The sequence below is a fragment of the Tauraco erythrolophus genome, chromosome 8 (assembly GCF_009769465.1).
Source record: "Tauraco erythrolophus isolate bTauEry1 chromosome 8, bTauEry1.pri, whole genome shotgun sequence".
In the NCBI taxonomy this organism is placed as follows: Eukaryota; Metazoa; Chordata; class Aves; order Musophagiformes; family Musophagidae; genus Tauraco; species Tauraco erythrolophus.
In genome coordinates, this window is record NC_141472.1 from 2,737,138 (window position 1) to 2,751,746 (window position 14,609).

Sequence of the window (14,609 nt, forward strand, 5' to 3'; positions counted from 1 at the left end):
CCAAGTTACTTGGAAAATAGTATTATATTTTCTGTTTTATTATCAATAATAAAAGTGTACAGGTTTTCTCTTTTATTATGGAGATATAAACGTATATGGATATATCACTTAGGAGGAAGGGCAATTCTAAAGTGTCCTAACAAAATCTAATTATGACACAAGCTTCTAACAGAGAAGCCTTGAGCCTGGGATCATTTTTATTCTTTGCTTGTACAGCACCTAGCACAATGAGGATTTATGCATGACCTAGCTTCCCGCTCAGTACTTCAACAAAAATAAGAATTAACTCTTGCTTTGCTTATGGCTGGAAACCACAGCACCAACAGAATTACACACATCCAATACAGAACAGTGGACAACACAGAATTACAAAGTTCATAAAGCAGCTGATACAAAAGTGTGCTGGATCTGTTTAAACTCCTGGAGCTGCTAGAGGTTTTTAGACAGTTGTTACTCGAGCTGAAATCTGGCAAAATTACAGCTGTCAATTACACTGAGTATTGCAAAGTGCTGGGAACATTCAGTGACAAACGACCAAGCTCATGGCTCTGCAACATCTGAAAATTCAGTGGGAATGGAGTTCTTCCCTTTCTCTGTGACAAGATTAACATGAAGGTTGGATCTCAAAAGGTCAAAAGTTGCCATTTGGATTTGGAGGGACTTCTACCAAATTAGGCTGCAAACATCAGGAGAGCAGGTCTTGTAAGGCTTCTCTGACACTTACCTTCTGCATTTGACCTGATATGCTACAGCTATATTCATCCTGGGTGAAGTATGGAACAGATACAGCCACCCTATGGATGCATTTCTGAACTCAAAAAGAGTGTCCACTACAGCTCTTCGAAGTTTGGCAAAGAATTGAGGAATAAGGACATTTTCCTCTTCAAATCCAAGTGCACAGCATGAGCCAGTGGCACTCTGGGAGCTGGCAGCCACAGGGGTGCCCCAGGCCAGCACGGCAAGAACCTCACCAGCCGAGGTCCATCCCACAACAAGCAAGGGTGTAGGACAGGCCAGAGATGATAGCCAGGAGCCCTGATCTTCAGGGAAATCCACAATGATGAGGCAGTCCTGAAGTCAAGCCAAGAAGTCAATCTGCAGATCAGGATCAGCAAGGTCCATGGCGAAGCAGGGGCACAACAACAGCCAAGCAGAAGACCAGCACACCTCAAACATAGGGCAAAGTATGGGGCTGAGCTTAAATGGGGTCCTGGCCCAATGGCAGGAGTGTGGGTGGAGGCTCCAGCTGAGGCTGATCAGAGTCATCAAGGTCTGTTAGTGCCTTCAGGGTCCTCGTGCTGCCAGCCCATCTTCGGCTCTGAGCAACTATGGAGAGGAGTTTTCAAACAAGGAAAGGAATAGCTGACCTTATCATGAAGTTAGATAGTCTAATTGGCTGTGCATGCTCTTGCTCAGTGGGAGCTGTTAGGCATCCCACTCTTCCTTTGCTGGAGAGCGCTGCTTGTGCACGAGGGAAGTAACTGGTGAGTTTTAAGCTCACGTCTCACCTCACCTCGCAGGAGCTTGCAGATCTCCCTTGAAGTTAAACAGACTGTTTTCCCAGATTCTGCCCAGGTGGTTGTGTGATTTCCCTCAGGGTCCCAGTGCCTTTAATCAAAACGCCTGAAGGATGTCCTGTTTATTCACTTCTCTCCTCACTCCATGCGTTTCTAAAAACACCACCCGCCCTGTTCAGCAGTCATTGCTACAGAAAAGTCACCACGATTTACTGGCATGTGCTTTACCCTCCTTAGTCCTTGTCCCTATTTGTTCACCACTTCTGCAGCATCGTGCTGGTCCTTGCAAGGAGCTGGGGAGAGGCAGTGGTGCTGGGTGGAAAACTGGTTGCTGTGGCGGTCAGGGGCTGAACAGCTAAAGCATCTTTTGGGCTGACAGCAGCTCCTGCAGGTGTGGGGCTCTGTAACATGACCTGAGCCAGGGGACAGGCACGGCTGTCCCAGGCCAGGGGAGCAGGGCAGGGATTAGTCCCCTTTGTGCTGCTCCGTGCGATGCATGGACTCAGAGTGAGCAGGTCAGTGTCAAGTACCACCTCTACAGTGAGCGCTGGGGGTGAAAAGCTGCCACCCAAACTAGTCTTTTGATCATTGCAGAAATACTATGTTGTCAGAGTTTCATGAGTAATGAAGTCAGAACATAAAATTGTCCGAGAAAACAAAAATGCCCAGCCCTCCACCTCCAGAAGTGGCACAGCTGAGCCAAAGGCTGACACTCTGTCATCTCAGAGGTGAAGGACAGCCTGGGGACTAAGCCTAAGCCTGGACTGTTGATGACTCGCTTTCAATGCCTTGCTTTGGAGGAGGATATTTGTTTTCCCCTCCATTTACAAGGGGTATTCTGCTACAGGCACCTTACGTTTCGCCTCCTATGCCATGGCTGTTTCTGGAGCCCATGGAAAAGACTGGTGCGTCCAGATTGCAACTCTAAACTCCAAAATTAGATTCCTACTTGTAGTCACTCTCCAGAGGAGCATTTCTTTCTCCAGTGACTACACAGGGAGGCTGGAGGTACCAGCTGGCTAAATTAGTTACTTACAGTGGGTGAATATCCCTGTTCGTCCTTCCATTCTTCACCTAGAAAACAAAGCTGGTAGTATGTCTTCTCCTCTGTCAACTGTGCTGAGAATCAGCAACACCTCAGCGAGAGGGGCAAGGACTCGGATACAGCTGTGATGGAGGCCGAGGGAATGTGCAAGAGAGAGACATTTAAAAACCAGAGGGGTCGTATGGCTCTTTTGTGCCCATAAGCCAAGTGTCACCATAGACGTGTCCTGGGGTTCGACTGGGAAAACACAGCCACCTTAAACCAACCGGCCACACGGTCAGTTGTGAAGTAGAGCCAGGCTAACTTTGATTAACCACAAGCAACAATTTAGATCATAAAAATAAAACATAAGCAACTTTTTACACTCCTCAGTGTGGCACGAAACAACGCTTGGCCACAGCCTTTTAAAGCTGCATGTTAATTTTTACGGCGAAGCGTTCCTCTGTCTCGCTCCAGCAGCAGCGCCGTGGAGCGCTCCGCAGCCTTTTTTTAGGAGATGGATTTGTTTCACAGCAGAAGATTTCTTTATTTTTCAAAGTTTTATTTGTTATTCTTATTTTACTCCAGGAAAGGAATAACGTTTCTCTACATCCAGACATTACCAATACGTAACTGTGCGAGCAAAGAAAACATAACTTCATTCTTGTGGTTTGAAAATGCCTCGGTTTTATTTGTTTGTTTTTAAGAGGGAGGCCTTTCGGTTTTTTTAGTTCTCCTTTGGGGATTTAAATCAATGAAGACATCATTCAGTCTCTGTATCAAAAAGACAATCTTCTACTCCCAGCTACTGCCAATACACTGTCGTTTTTTTTTCTGAAACCTGGGAGAACAAATGTTACTTTCTGTTTATTAGCAACATGAGGGATTCTTCTAATTAAGATTTTGGGTGGTGGAATGACGGCTGAAGAGGATGTCATTTCATCAGGTATCTTTTCTTCACTGCACAGGCCTGAGCTTATACCCCTTAATATCAACAGAAATTCTCCTACTTACTTCAACTGAAAGACCCTATCTAAAATCTACCAAAGTAAAAGAAAAAAGCTTCAGATTTTACAGCGTTATGAATGAGGACATAAAGAGTAAAACCTTTGCAGATATGATCATCATCTCTGTCTTAAAAATTCTTCTCTGAACTGCTTTTGCTGGTTTATTGCGTCCGTACACTGCTATGGAGTGTTCTTCTCGTAACACAACCTTCCTCACGCAAAACGCTCGCAGAGTTTATTGTGAAGCCCTGTAGAAGTACCAGGTCTCAGCTTACTCATTGCATCAGAGAAGCAAATGCTTCTCGTAGAGGCTTGCTGCCAGTTTGGGTTTGTTGGGATGTTTTTGAATTCAACAGGGGTCTAATTTTACATTCAGCTCTGAAGTTTGGTTAAAAATAGCTACTGAAAACAATCCTTAAAATCTGAAGATGTTTTCCGTGGAAATTGTATCTGGAGGAGCTATAGGTCTTCAGCGTTGACTTGATCTTTAAGTGATTTCTACGCAATATTGAGTTGCCTTAATTGGCCGACAACAAAATCATGACCCTCCAGCAAGGTTATCCTAGATGGCTCAGGCAAGACTTTTGCTCACTTGCACATAGGACCCTTTGAAATAAAGTGTTTGTCTGGCTGTAGATGGTGGCTTCTTCTTTTGTAAGACAAAAGAGCTCTGTTGAAAACCCCCACTTAGTTGTCATCGCCCTAAAATCAGAGATACTGAAAGAGGAAAAACTAAGATGATGACTTCTCTAAGAATTATTATCTGTGGCTGCTCCTGAAGTAGGCAGAGCTATGAAAAAAAACAAAATGCCAGACTGTTGGGTTGACCTCACATTTCTCCATGGGAATATTTTTTTTCTGCTGCCTCCTTTAAGAGGTAGTTTCTTACTTTAGATAAGGGAAGCTCCATCAGCTGCTTCATGGAGCAAAACTGACACCCACTGGCCACCCCCAGTACTTGAAACATTTTGAGCTATTGAGCAACCCTTGCTCCAGGGCAGAGCAGGAGAAAGGAGAGGTGGCTCAACCTTCTAGCTCATCTCAGCCCATCTTCCTTACAGCACGCGACCTCGGCCTCATCGTTGGCAGCCCCAAAACCCCACTGCCATGAAGTGGGAGGATGCCTGACGTGATGTCCAGGCTCCCTTTCGCTCCTTAGGGAATCAGTCCTATAAACTCCTTTTACATGACAAATGACATGGCTCCTGTCCCTTGCTGTAGGAAGATGGATCAGCTTTACTGACCGTTTTCCCCCTGAAATTCAGGATGACATATCATCGGATCAGTCTCGGGCTTGCCACACTCATGGTCCACCACGCTTCCCTGCATCAGCTGCTTGCAAGCAGCCATCCATGTGCTGGTTGCCACTCAGCCACACTTACTCAATTCCACTTCGGCAGAGGTCCGTCTCTTCCGCGTCCCGCATTTCTCTGCGGTATCCTTGTTCCTCGTCACGCTGTCACCTCCTGTCGCTGGAGCTTTATTATCAAGGCTCCCAAAGATAATGTTTCCTACCAGCTCCTGTGGGTTGTGTGAAGAAGTGTCCCTTTCTGCCTCTCTGTCACAGCACAGGCCAGAATTACGTTGGCATTTATTCATTTATTTTTCAGTCGCACTGCACGCTCATATCTGATTTGCTATCCACTTAGGTGCTTCCAACATGATTGCCTTGTAAGTAGCTCCTTCCTACCAAATATCTTTGGTTTAGATGATACTTATCTCCTCGTGGAGAACTTCAATCCTTCCCAAGATTCAATGTAATTCTCTTATTTCCTCCACATGTCATATATCATCATGTGTTTCTCTCTGGTATTATTCCTTGTTCCCGTCTGGTCTTTGAAACTCTTCTCCACTCTCTTAACATGTTACTGATTTCGTATAGCACATTATATTCTGCGTGGAACGTGTCACTTTGCTGAAGGGTACGTTATTATATTTTATGTAACCGGCGTGCCCTTTCGTGCCTGTGTGATCAGTTTGCACTTTAGCTATTTTAAACATCCCTGTAGTACATTATTCAAAATTTAAAGCGTTGTATCTCTAAAGCACCATCCTGTTTCTTATCACAGTTTCCAGGCAGTGTAGAGTAACTGACGTCGTTAAACAGGGAAGAATGTTTTTCAACACTGAGCAGCTTCATCCATGCACGATCTCCCTGCCTGTGCCACTGCTTGGCACAGCCTCAAGGGAAAAAGGAAATGGGAATAAACTGTGCTCTCCCTTTCCGAACACTCATACATTCAGCTCGTCTCACAAGGGTTTTCAAGAACAGGCAAGCTACTCTAATATTTTAAATAATGATTGTTTTGGAGACCCCTCACAGAAATAAATACTCTCACTTCGTTTTACAGTTCTCCTTTTAGCTTTTAACTTCTCCAGGTGAGCAAAACATCACCGCACCATGCGTTGCTTTAGAGAAACTTGATGAAGTTGCGAGATTATTTGATGATGTTTAACAGCTGGTTAATCAATAAGTTGAAGGCAACGTGTGACAGCCACCTCTCCAAGAAGAACAGAGGCCATGGTGTTGCTCTGTATTTCCCTAGTGCTGTACAGATCCACTTCGGCCTCTACAAATTCCTCTCACCCGCAGCCCGACTTCAGGACCGGCTGCACGGAGGCCAGGGGGTCTGTCAGGGACACAAGCACAAATACCTCTGACAGTGCTGTCAGGGGGAACCGGCCAAGGATTTTAGTGCAGCTCATTGCCACCTACCCAACATCAATATTACAGGGGAGGAAGATCCCACCTTGACTTCCCAAGTCCAGGGTCCAACTGCTTTGCACCCAGCTGTCAGTCCAGCCCAGCTCTGAAGCATTAGCCTTTCACAGGGGCCTGTAAGGGACAAGTTGTGGTCTGGGTTAACAGGACAAAACTGCTTGGCCACAGCTGTACAATGTTATTTGTGAGCACACAGAGATGCCCTGTCTGCCCAAGCATTTGGGAGCAGCGGGGAAGGAGCTGGAAGGAAAGTCCCATCCAAGCACGGACATACTGGGAAGGGTCACCGGCTTCAGCAGAGTTAATACAGAAAGCACGAACTGGGAACCTGTCTGTCACAGCACTCTTTATTGCATCTCACTTTGGTTTCTAGTCTTGCCTGAATTCCAGTTTCTCCCAAACTAAAATGCACAGCCTCATGGCCAGAGGATGAGATGGTCACTTGGAGAACACGGAGCCTGTTCATCCCCAGATATCCCCGTTTCCCAGAGGTGATGGCTGCTGGTAGGACAGAGGGGACGCCCTGCGGCCTTGCTGGGGGGACTGGGCTCCTTGAGCTCCCTCTGCAGAGAGGGGGTGATGCTCAACATCAAACTGGAGCAGCAGATACATCTCCCCTGCTTTCCTTCTGCAGTGATAACGCCAAAATAATACCAAGCTGCCCTATGCACAGCTGACGGCTACACATCATTTATTGATTTTCCTTGCTTAAAGCTTAGCCATGATTTCAGGCATGCAAAAATCTATTACACCAGAATGATTTGCCAGTAAATTGCTTTTTATGTTAAAAAGAGAGGGGGAAAAAAAAGATGTTCAATAAAGAGTCCTGGGATTTTCAGGCTATGCTTCAGGTGATCATGGGGTTGTGAGAATATGGGTAAGTCCTCGCCTCAATTCACACCCACAGAAACGATATGCTGGCTTCCGTTGGAATATTCTTTTCCTTATTCAGACTAGATTTGTCTGTATTTAGTGAGATTCCTGGGAGAGAGGACTGCTTATACAAACGAACCTTGTGTCATTTAGCTTTCAAATTTCAGTTTTCAAAGCAATTTCTGAAAAAGGACCCACCCCATTGCTGTCCTGAATATTTGCTTATTCGAGCTCTGCAAAGAGGGACAATTTGCTCCAGTTTTCAGCATGAGGGCACAAGAAGAGGCCGCACGTTTGCAGAGGCACAGGACCCATTTTGGTCGTGCAATTTCGTGGACATTTGAACACCAAGTGGTCCTTGCGCTCTGCGGTGCTACCAGGTCATCATTTGGAAAGCCCAGTCCCGTTTGGATGCGAGTTATAGTGAGGTGCCCGGAACACACGTGGGAGCCCTTCGCAAACGAACACCAACACATTTGAAGGTTGGAATATTGGGAAGTCCATCAGAGAGAGATAACATGGAGACCATTCAAAGCCATCTTTGAATATGTTTCACTGGGATCATACACGGATGGAAACAGTACCCAGTGAGTTTGTGCAGCTGGGTAAAGACTAATCACGTACCCCGTATGTTACTGTAGGTTTATATGTGTTGACTTGCTGAGTGTTTGGTATAAAATGAGAAGAACTTCAAGACACTGAAATCCTGGAAAATTAAAGGGCTAACAGCCCTTCTGTCTTCTGATACCTTCACCAAGATGTCTTGAAACCTATGCAGAGATCCAGATATGCAGTCTAGACATGCAATCCAGACACTTTCTGCAAGCGATGTGAATTCAGGGAGGAAATCCCAAGAGCCAGCTTTAACTCTGTTTTCAACGCAGACTTGTTTCTAGACTCATAACCAGTGTTTCCATGATTTTACCACCTATGCTTCTGTTGTGAGACAACTGCTTGTTTTTTACTTCAATAACTAAGAACTGTAGGTGTGGCTGGTTTTGTTTTTTTTCCCCCTGGTCTTTCAACCTTCCTTTCAGCTGCATGAAACCTGTAGACTTTTTCCTTTCAATTTTCAAGTTTAGGTCTCAATCCAACAAAGCACTTAAACGAGTATTTTCATTTGAAGTTAGGCCTTTTTTTTTTTTCCCCACCAGGAGGTTGAATTAGATGAGCTCCAGAGGTGTCCTTTCAACCTAAATTACCCCACACATAGGAATTAATTGTAACAAGACTTAATATTTTATGTTCTGTGGCCATCACAGAACGAAAAGTTTCAAAGATGTTAGAATCCACAAATACAGAAAGCAAGGACGGAGAATGAAAGGGCAACATAAGGTGCAGAAAAAGATTTGGTTTCCAGTAGTCTAATAATTTTTTGCAGTATCATGGATATCAGGGAGAGGTTTCAAGGGAAAAACTTGGTTTCATCCCAATTTTTTGCCCTTCATGCACATTTAAAATCCAGTCATTCAATTAGTCTTCTGTTTTGGGGTTTTTAATATTATTTTTTAAAGTATTTGAAAAATAAATACACTGATGAAAGGGTTTTCTGGAATTGTAGCTTGCTTTTTACCTTTTCATAAATAATGGAAATACACAGCCGAGGCATAGTAAGCGTGTGGCTGTACTATTTATTGCTTTCCTCTGGGGAGCCATTTATCTTACAACTACTACAGTTTACTTTCGGAAACGTCTCTGATTGTAACACTTGCAAATGCATATCTCGAAAGTTGGATCCGATAATTTATGCACTCACGCTTCCAGATCACACACTATTTTTAACGCTTCCCTTTTCTCGATGATGTTCTCCATTTTCACTAAAATAAAGTGGTGGGGATGGGGGGGAAACAGCCCACCTGTGATATACCTGAAGGGAAACCTATGTAGATGATGAATAAAATTTTTATCACATTGTCGTCAATATCACATTAGTCCTTTTGGGCTACAACCTACACCACGCATAGTAAGATGAAAAAATAAGAGAAAGGTAGAATTTAGTACAAATTACTATAAATTTGTCAAGATCATTGGTTCAGAATAGGAGAAATGGAAAAAAAAAAAACCCAAAACTCAACATGAAGACCCATCCCTTACAATTTACCTCAACAGACAGAAAAATGTGTAATTTGGGGGAACGTTTCTTGTCAAAAACACAAGCTGTGGGGTTTTTTTTCTCCATTTTGTTTTCTCCTAGTCAAACTTGAAAAAAAGTCCACTCCAAATTTAAGTTTTCTCCTTTTGAACACGTATTTCTAGATCTGGGGTCTTTGGTTTTCTTAAGGAAAAAAAAAAAACCACGCTGAATAGAAATTGGTTTACTGTCACTTTTTTTTTAGTTAATATCCAAATTTTCTGTTAAAAAAAGTTGATGGAAAATTTTCAGCTAGATTTAATCTTTATTCTTGCTTTTAGTCCATAGGTGCAGACAAGGCAACAGGCTGAAGAGGTGACAGAAACAAGAAATATCCAGCAAAAGCTCTGTGAAACAAAAACTCATGGAGAATAAATAAAGAATAATATTATTTGCCTTATTCTGATCAAGTTCCTTGTTCAGAGTTAACAGGTCTCAATATTCAATGATTTATCGCCACCATATTTAAGAAACGAAACCAAGGCCGTGGTCACAAATATCAGGGTGTTCCAGATCATTTTTTTCTCTGCATATCTTCACCCCGGCACAAATCGAGGTTCACGTTGCTGAGCATGAGCAAGTCCCAACAAACAGCCCTTAGACAAAAGGAAATATGATATTTCTGGCCATTTTTTATGTTTGCCTGTAAGACCAAAGAAATATATAATCTCCTACGTATGTCTATTTCTTCTAGGGCACTATTAGCTAATTTTGGCATGGCAAAGGCCATGCTATTATATTTTGATAACAGGTCAGGTTATCTATTTTGTCCAATATCAGCCACTTCTCAGTGAGGGAACATACCTTATCATCGTATATCAATATACCTTATTATCAATATACCTCATCATGATCCAAAGGCTGGAGCACCTCTCCTACGAAGACAGGCTGAGAAAGTTGGAGTTGTTCAGCCTGGAGAAGAGAAGGCTCCAGGGAGACCTTCTAGCAGCCTTCCAGTACCTAAAGGGCCTACAAGAAAGCTGGAGAGGGACTTTTTACAAGGGCATGGAGTGACAGGACAAGGGGCAATGGATTTAAACTGAAAGAGGGGAGATTTAGATTGGATATAAGAAAGAAATTTTTCACTTTGAGGGTGGTGAGGCAGTGGAACAGGTTGCCCAGAGAAGCTGTGGCTGCCTCATCCCTGGAAGTGTTCAAGGCCAGGTTGGATGAGGTTTTGAGCAACCTGGTGTAGTGGAGGGTGTCCCTGCCCATGGCAGGGGGGTTGGAATTAGACCATCTTTGAGGTCCCTTCCCACCCAAACCGTTCTATGATTCTATGATTTACAGTAGGCAGGCTACCAAAAATTCACGACAAATACTCCAACCTGAAAACTTTCCCCAGCAAAAGGTTTTAAGATCAGGAAAGTGAGGAGTAATTTACAAAACAACCCCCAAAACTTTCCACTACACTTGAACTTTCTTTTTTCTGTGGTAAAAGGCAGAGGAGTTTGATGTTTATTATCAGTTTTTCCTATTGTCATTGCGCAGAGTTAATGTAACTGCCATGCTATAGCAACATACATCTGCTCTTTGAAATGCACCGGTGAATGTCAGTTAGGCAGTATTTATGCTTTTCATGGTGTCAGACTATTTAACATCCCTTTCGTTTTAAGTACCCGATAAAACAATACCTTAAAAGTCCCCGCAGAACATACCAGAAAGAGTTTAAACAGTAGGGGAAAAAAAAATAAAAATCATAAAGATCAGGGCTGCATTCCAGCACCTCACTTTGGGTACGGTAAAATTTAAACCCAGGGCAAAAATCCCACTAATAGGAATTAAGCAAGAGTGCCCAGGCTACATGCCAGCATGGAGATGAGGATGGAGGAGCATCATTGGACTAGAGACACCTGAGCTACTCGGATTTCCTTTTGTTCTCCATTTGTCCACCCTAAAACCTCTCTCTTTTTTTAATTTTATTCACACAGCAATGAGTTTCATTAAATGTTTACAACCCTATTACAGGATACAGTTTTAGATGACTATAATAAAAAGGAGTTGATAAAACTTCATTATCTGTGATGGCAGAGGAAGAATAAAATCTTACACCTTCAAGTTTGTCCATAACATTGATTGTAATAACTTTTTTAAAAGCCAAAGCACACAAAAAAGCCACCCTGAAAAGCCAAATTCACTGTTACTGGAGTCAGTGTCGCAAAGTCACCACTGGAAACTGGTAGATCAAGCATGTAAGGAAAACTTTACTGAAGCCAGCATTTCTTTGTCACTGTGTATATCATTTTGGGGGGGACGCCTTTTTGTTCCCTGTGTTGCTAGGGTGGGAAGTACAATAGTTAAAGTACAGGAGCATCACCTCAGCAAGGATAAATTTATACCTGAGTTGAGGTGTGGAGCTCGGAAATTCCTGTGATCTTTTCCTTTAAAAAATCGCTGGTACTTTAATCATTTATCAGAAGGAAGAGAGTGTTTGTTTCAAAGGCGCGGAACGAGGGCTTTAAAACCAAACTCCGCTCATCTTCAGCTTCTAGGTGAATGCAGGAGTAATCAGGATTTTAAGATCTGCAGAGATGTTTTAATTCCTTTGTGTTCTGCAGCTAAAAAAAAATTATCTCTTTTTCTCCCTCTCATCAGGTGTGCAAGAAGGGATGTTTTGATAAAACCCAGTCCTCAGTTTCGAGTTCTATTAAAAAAAAATATTACCAACACAAAAATGCTGTAAAATACTCTCCTCTTCCCCTCCCACGGTATTTTAGGAGTCTGATTTTTGTTTAGAGGATGAGTTGGGCTGGGCCATGCAGGAGCGATGCTTAATCACCTACTGCTGGGACTTGGATTCAGGCAGCCCCAAGAGGTACTGCACGTCCCCACGGGCAGGGGGAGGCCACGGGGTGGGCATCCCAGATCCACAGCCCAAAGCGCCTGCGGGGTTCGAGCACTGCGCCATCAAAGGGGCACAACCGAGGGCAGGCAGGGAGGAGGAGGGAATTGTGCTGTCAGGGTTTGGGAAAGGTTTCTGAGAGGGAACCTGTTGTACAAGCTCCTGCAGAAGGTCTGCCCAAGACCAGTCTCAGAGGAGCGTATTGGACACAGCGGGAAAAACTGGTCTCAAAGGGTCTTTCGAAAGCAGAGGGCTGGGTGAGCTACCAGTTATCCCAAATTTGGGGCAACCAGCTTGACTGCAAAGGGTTGAAAAGAAACAGACTGCAAAGGGTTGAAAAGAAACAGGAGGTGGTGGCTTCCCCAGCTGCCCTGCTCCAGCTACACTATCCCCTCATCATGCCCTCCGAGCCTCCATGTATTTTTAATCTTCCTTCATTTCTCACTCTTTGACCCAAAAAAGTTTTCTCTGCATGGAAGAGCCACCTCCATTTGAGGGCATGGCCAGCTGTGGCCTCCAGATGTGCTGGCAGAGAGCAGACACTCACCTGGGTGCTGTGAGTGCTGTGCCTTCCCTCTCCCCATCTGCAAACAGTCATGAAAACCAAAGGTGCTGCTTGTCCTGAGGGTGGTTACCTCTCCATCAAACATGGCCAAAGGGACTGGTGGGGAGAGGGAAAGGGAGATGTCATGCGGACAGGCTGTCCTCTGGCCCCAACACAGCATGCGGGCATCTTCCCATGGGCAGAGGAAGGAAGCGAAGCAAAGACAGAGGCAAGTGTGCCAAGGAAGGGTGAGGAGATGGGAGATGCGGGGCAGGATGAGGCGCTGGATGGGAAAACCTGCATTTATGGAGCTTTTTGTGTGTCCGAGACAGGCACAAGTAGCACACAGCCCCTTCCTTACTCCTGGCACCATGGCCTGTATGCTGGCACAGCCTCTGCTTGGAGACCCTCAGCCATGTCTCCATGGGCCAGGGGGGATGAGATGCCTTCTACCCAATATAGTCATCCTAGATTTAACGCTGGTTTGATTGCATTTGGACCAACAGCGCTCTGAATCGCCAGGGCTGGGAGGATGGGTTCTCCTTTCACCCACCCAAAAACGCATCGTCAGTCCTGGTCCTTGCCACCACTCCGCTTTGGGCTTTCGGCACATGTGCAGGTCCCACGCTCGGCCTTTCAGCTGGAAGCACAAAGGCTAGAAAAAGCTCTCATTTAAAACCCTCTTCATATAAGCAGAAACACTGTTAAGACTTGGTGAATTCAGGAGCTTCCCAGCTGTTCCTTTTTTTTTTTCCCAAGAAGTTAAAAGGGAAACGTAGAGCATTCCTGACCTTGAAAGGCCAAGTAACCAGCTTCTTGTACTAAAAAGCCCTGTTGCACACACAGGATCATAAATGTGTAAAGTCTAGACACAGGATCACGTGTCTGTGCTAGAGCCAACAGCCTCATTTTGTAAAACCAAAGCAGGTCTGGGCTTTGGCTCTCCCAACTGGCACGCGTGCCGATGTCCCACTGGGGCATCTGGTGCTAGAAACACAGCAAGTCAACAAACAAACTGTTGTTGCTTCCTGTGAAAAAAGTCAGGAGGTGGAAAGAGGAGGCTGGGGGGAGAAGGGAGATGTTTAAATGGTCTTGGAGTAAGATCTGCTTTCTGAAAGTGGAAGCAACCATGCCCTATTAGAAACTAACCTCAGGTACGCTTCGTACGTCAAAATAAAATTTCAGTTCAATGTCTTGGATGGAAACTGCTTGACATGAAAGAGGCAGTTTCACAGAGATGTCCTTAGGATTCGGGGTTTCTGCCCACATGCAAGAGCGTGGAAAGCTGCTTTTAAGATGTTGTTGGAGCAGCCCCGTTTGATACATCGGTTCGTGGGACAGACTATGCCTCTGAGGGTTTAACTCAGGTTTTAACTTAGTGTGGCTTGAGCCCTGGGGGAAAGCAGGGGGTTTGGTGAGTATCTGCCAAGGCTCCTCAAAGGTAAAAGCGAAGCTGGTGCCTATTAGTCAGAAACCACCACAAAGCTGCGGAGCCGGAGGATGCTGAAGCCCTGGGCGTGCTGTGCAACACCTGCCAGCTTTCAGCACAACTGTATCCTAAGAGGCTGTTTCCACTTGCACTTGTGGTTAGCAACACCAAACCCCAAACCTTCAGCAATTAACACTTTTTCTCTAAGGTTTCTGCTGAAAAGGCCTTTCGCTCGCACGTCCGAATCTCAGTGAGGAAAATGCAGGTTGAATGCTCAAACGGTCTTTTTGGGTTTGGTGGTTTTTTTTTTTTTTTTATGGAGGCTTTGGTTTCAGGAAAGACATTTGGCTCAGGGATGGGGAGAAAGGGGGTCAGGAAGATGAAAAGATGGCGTAAGAAAAGGAGAGAGCACTGAGAACGCATTGCCTCCGTGGAGTAAAAAAAATCTTCCTGAGTACTCAAATTCCTTTGAAAATCCAAAGCCATGGGGATAAGGCAGCGAAGTGCCTGCCTTTTGCCT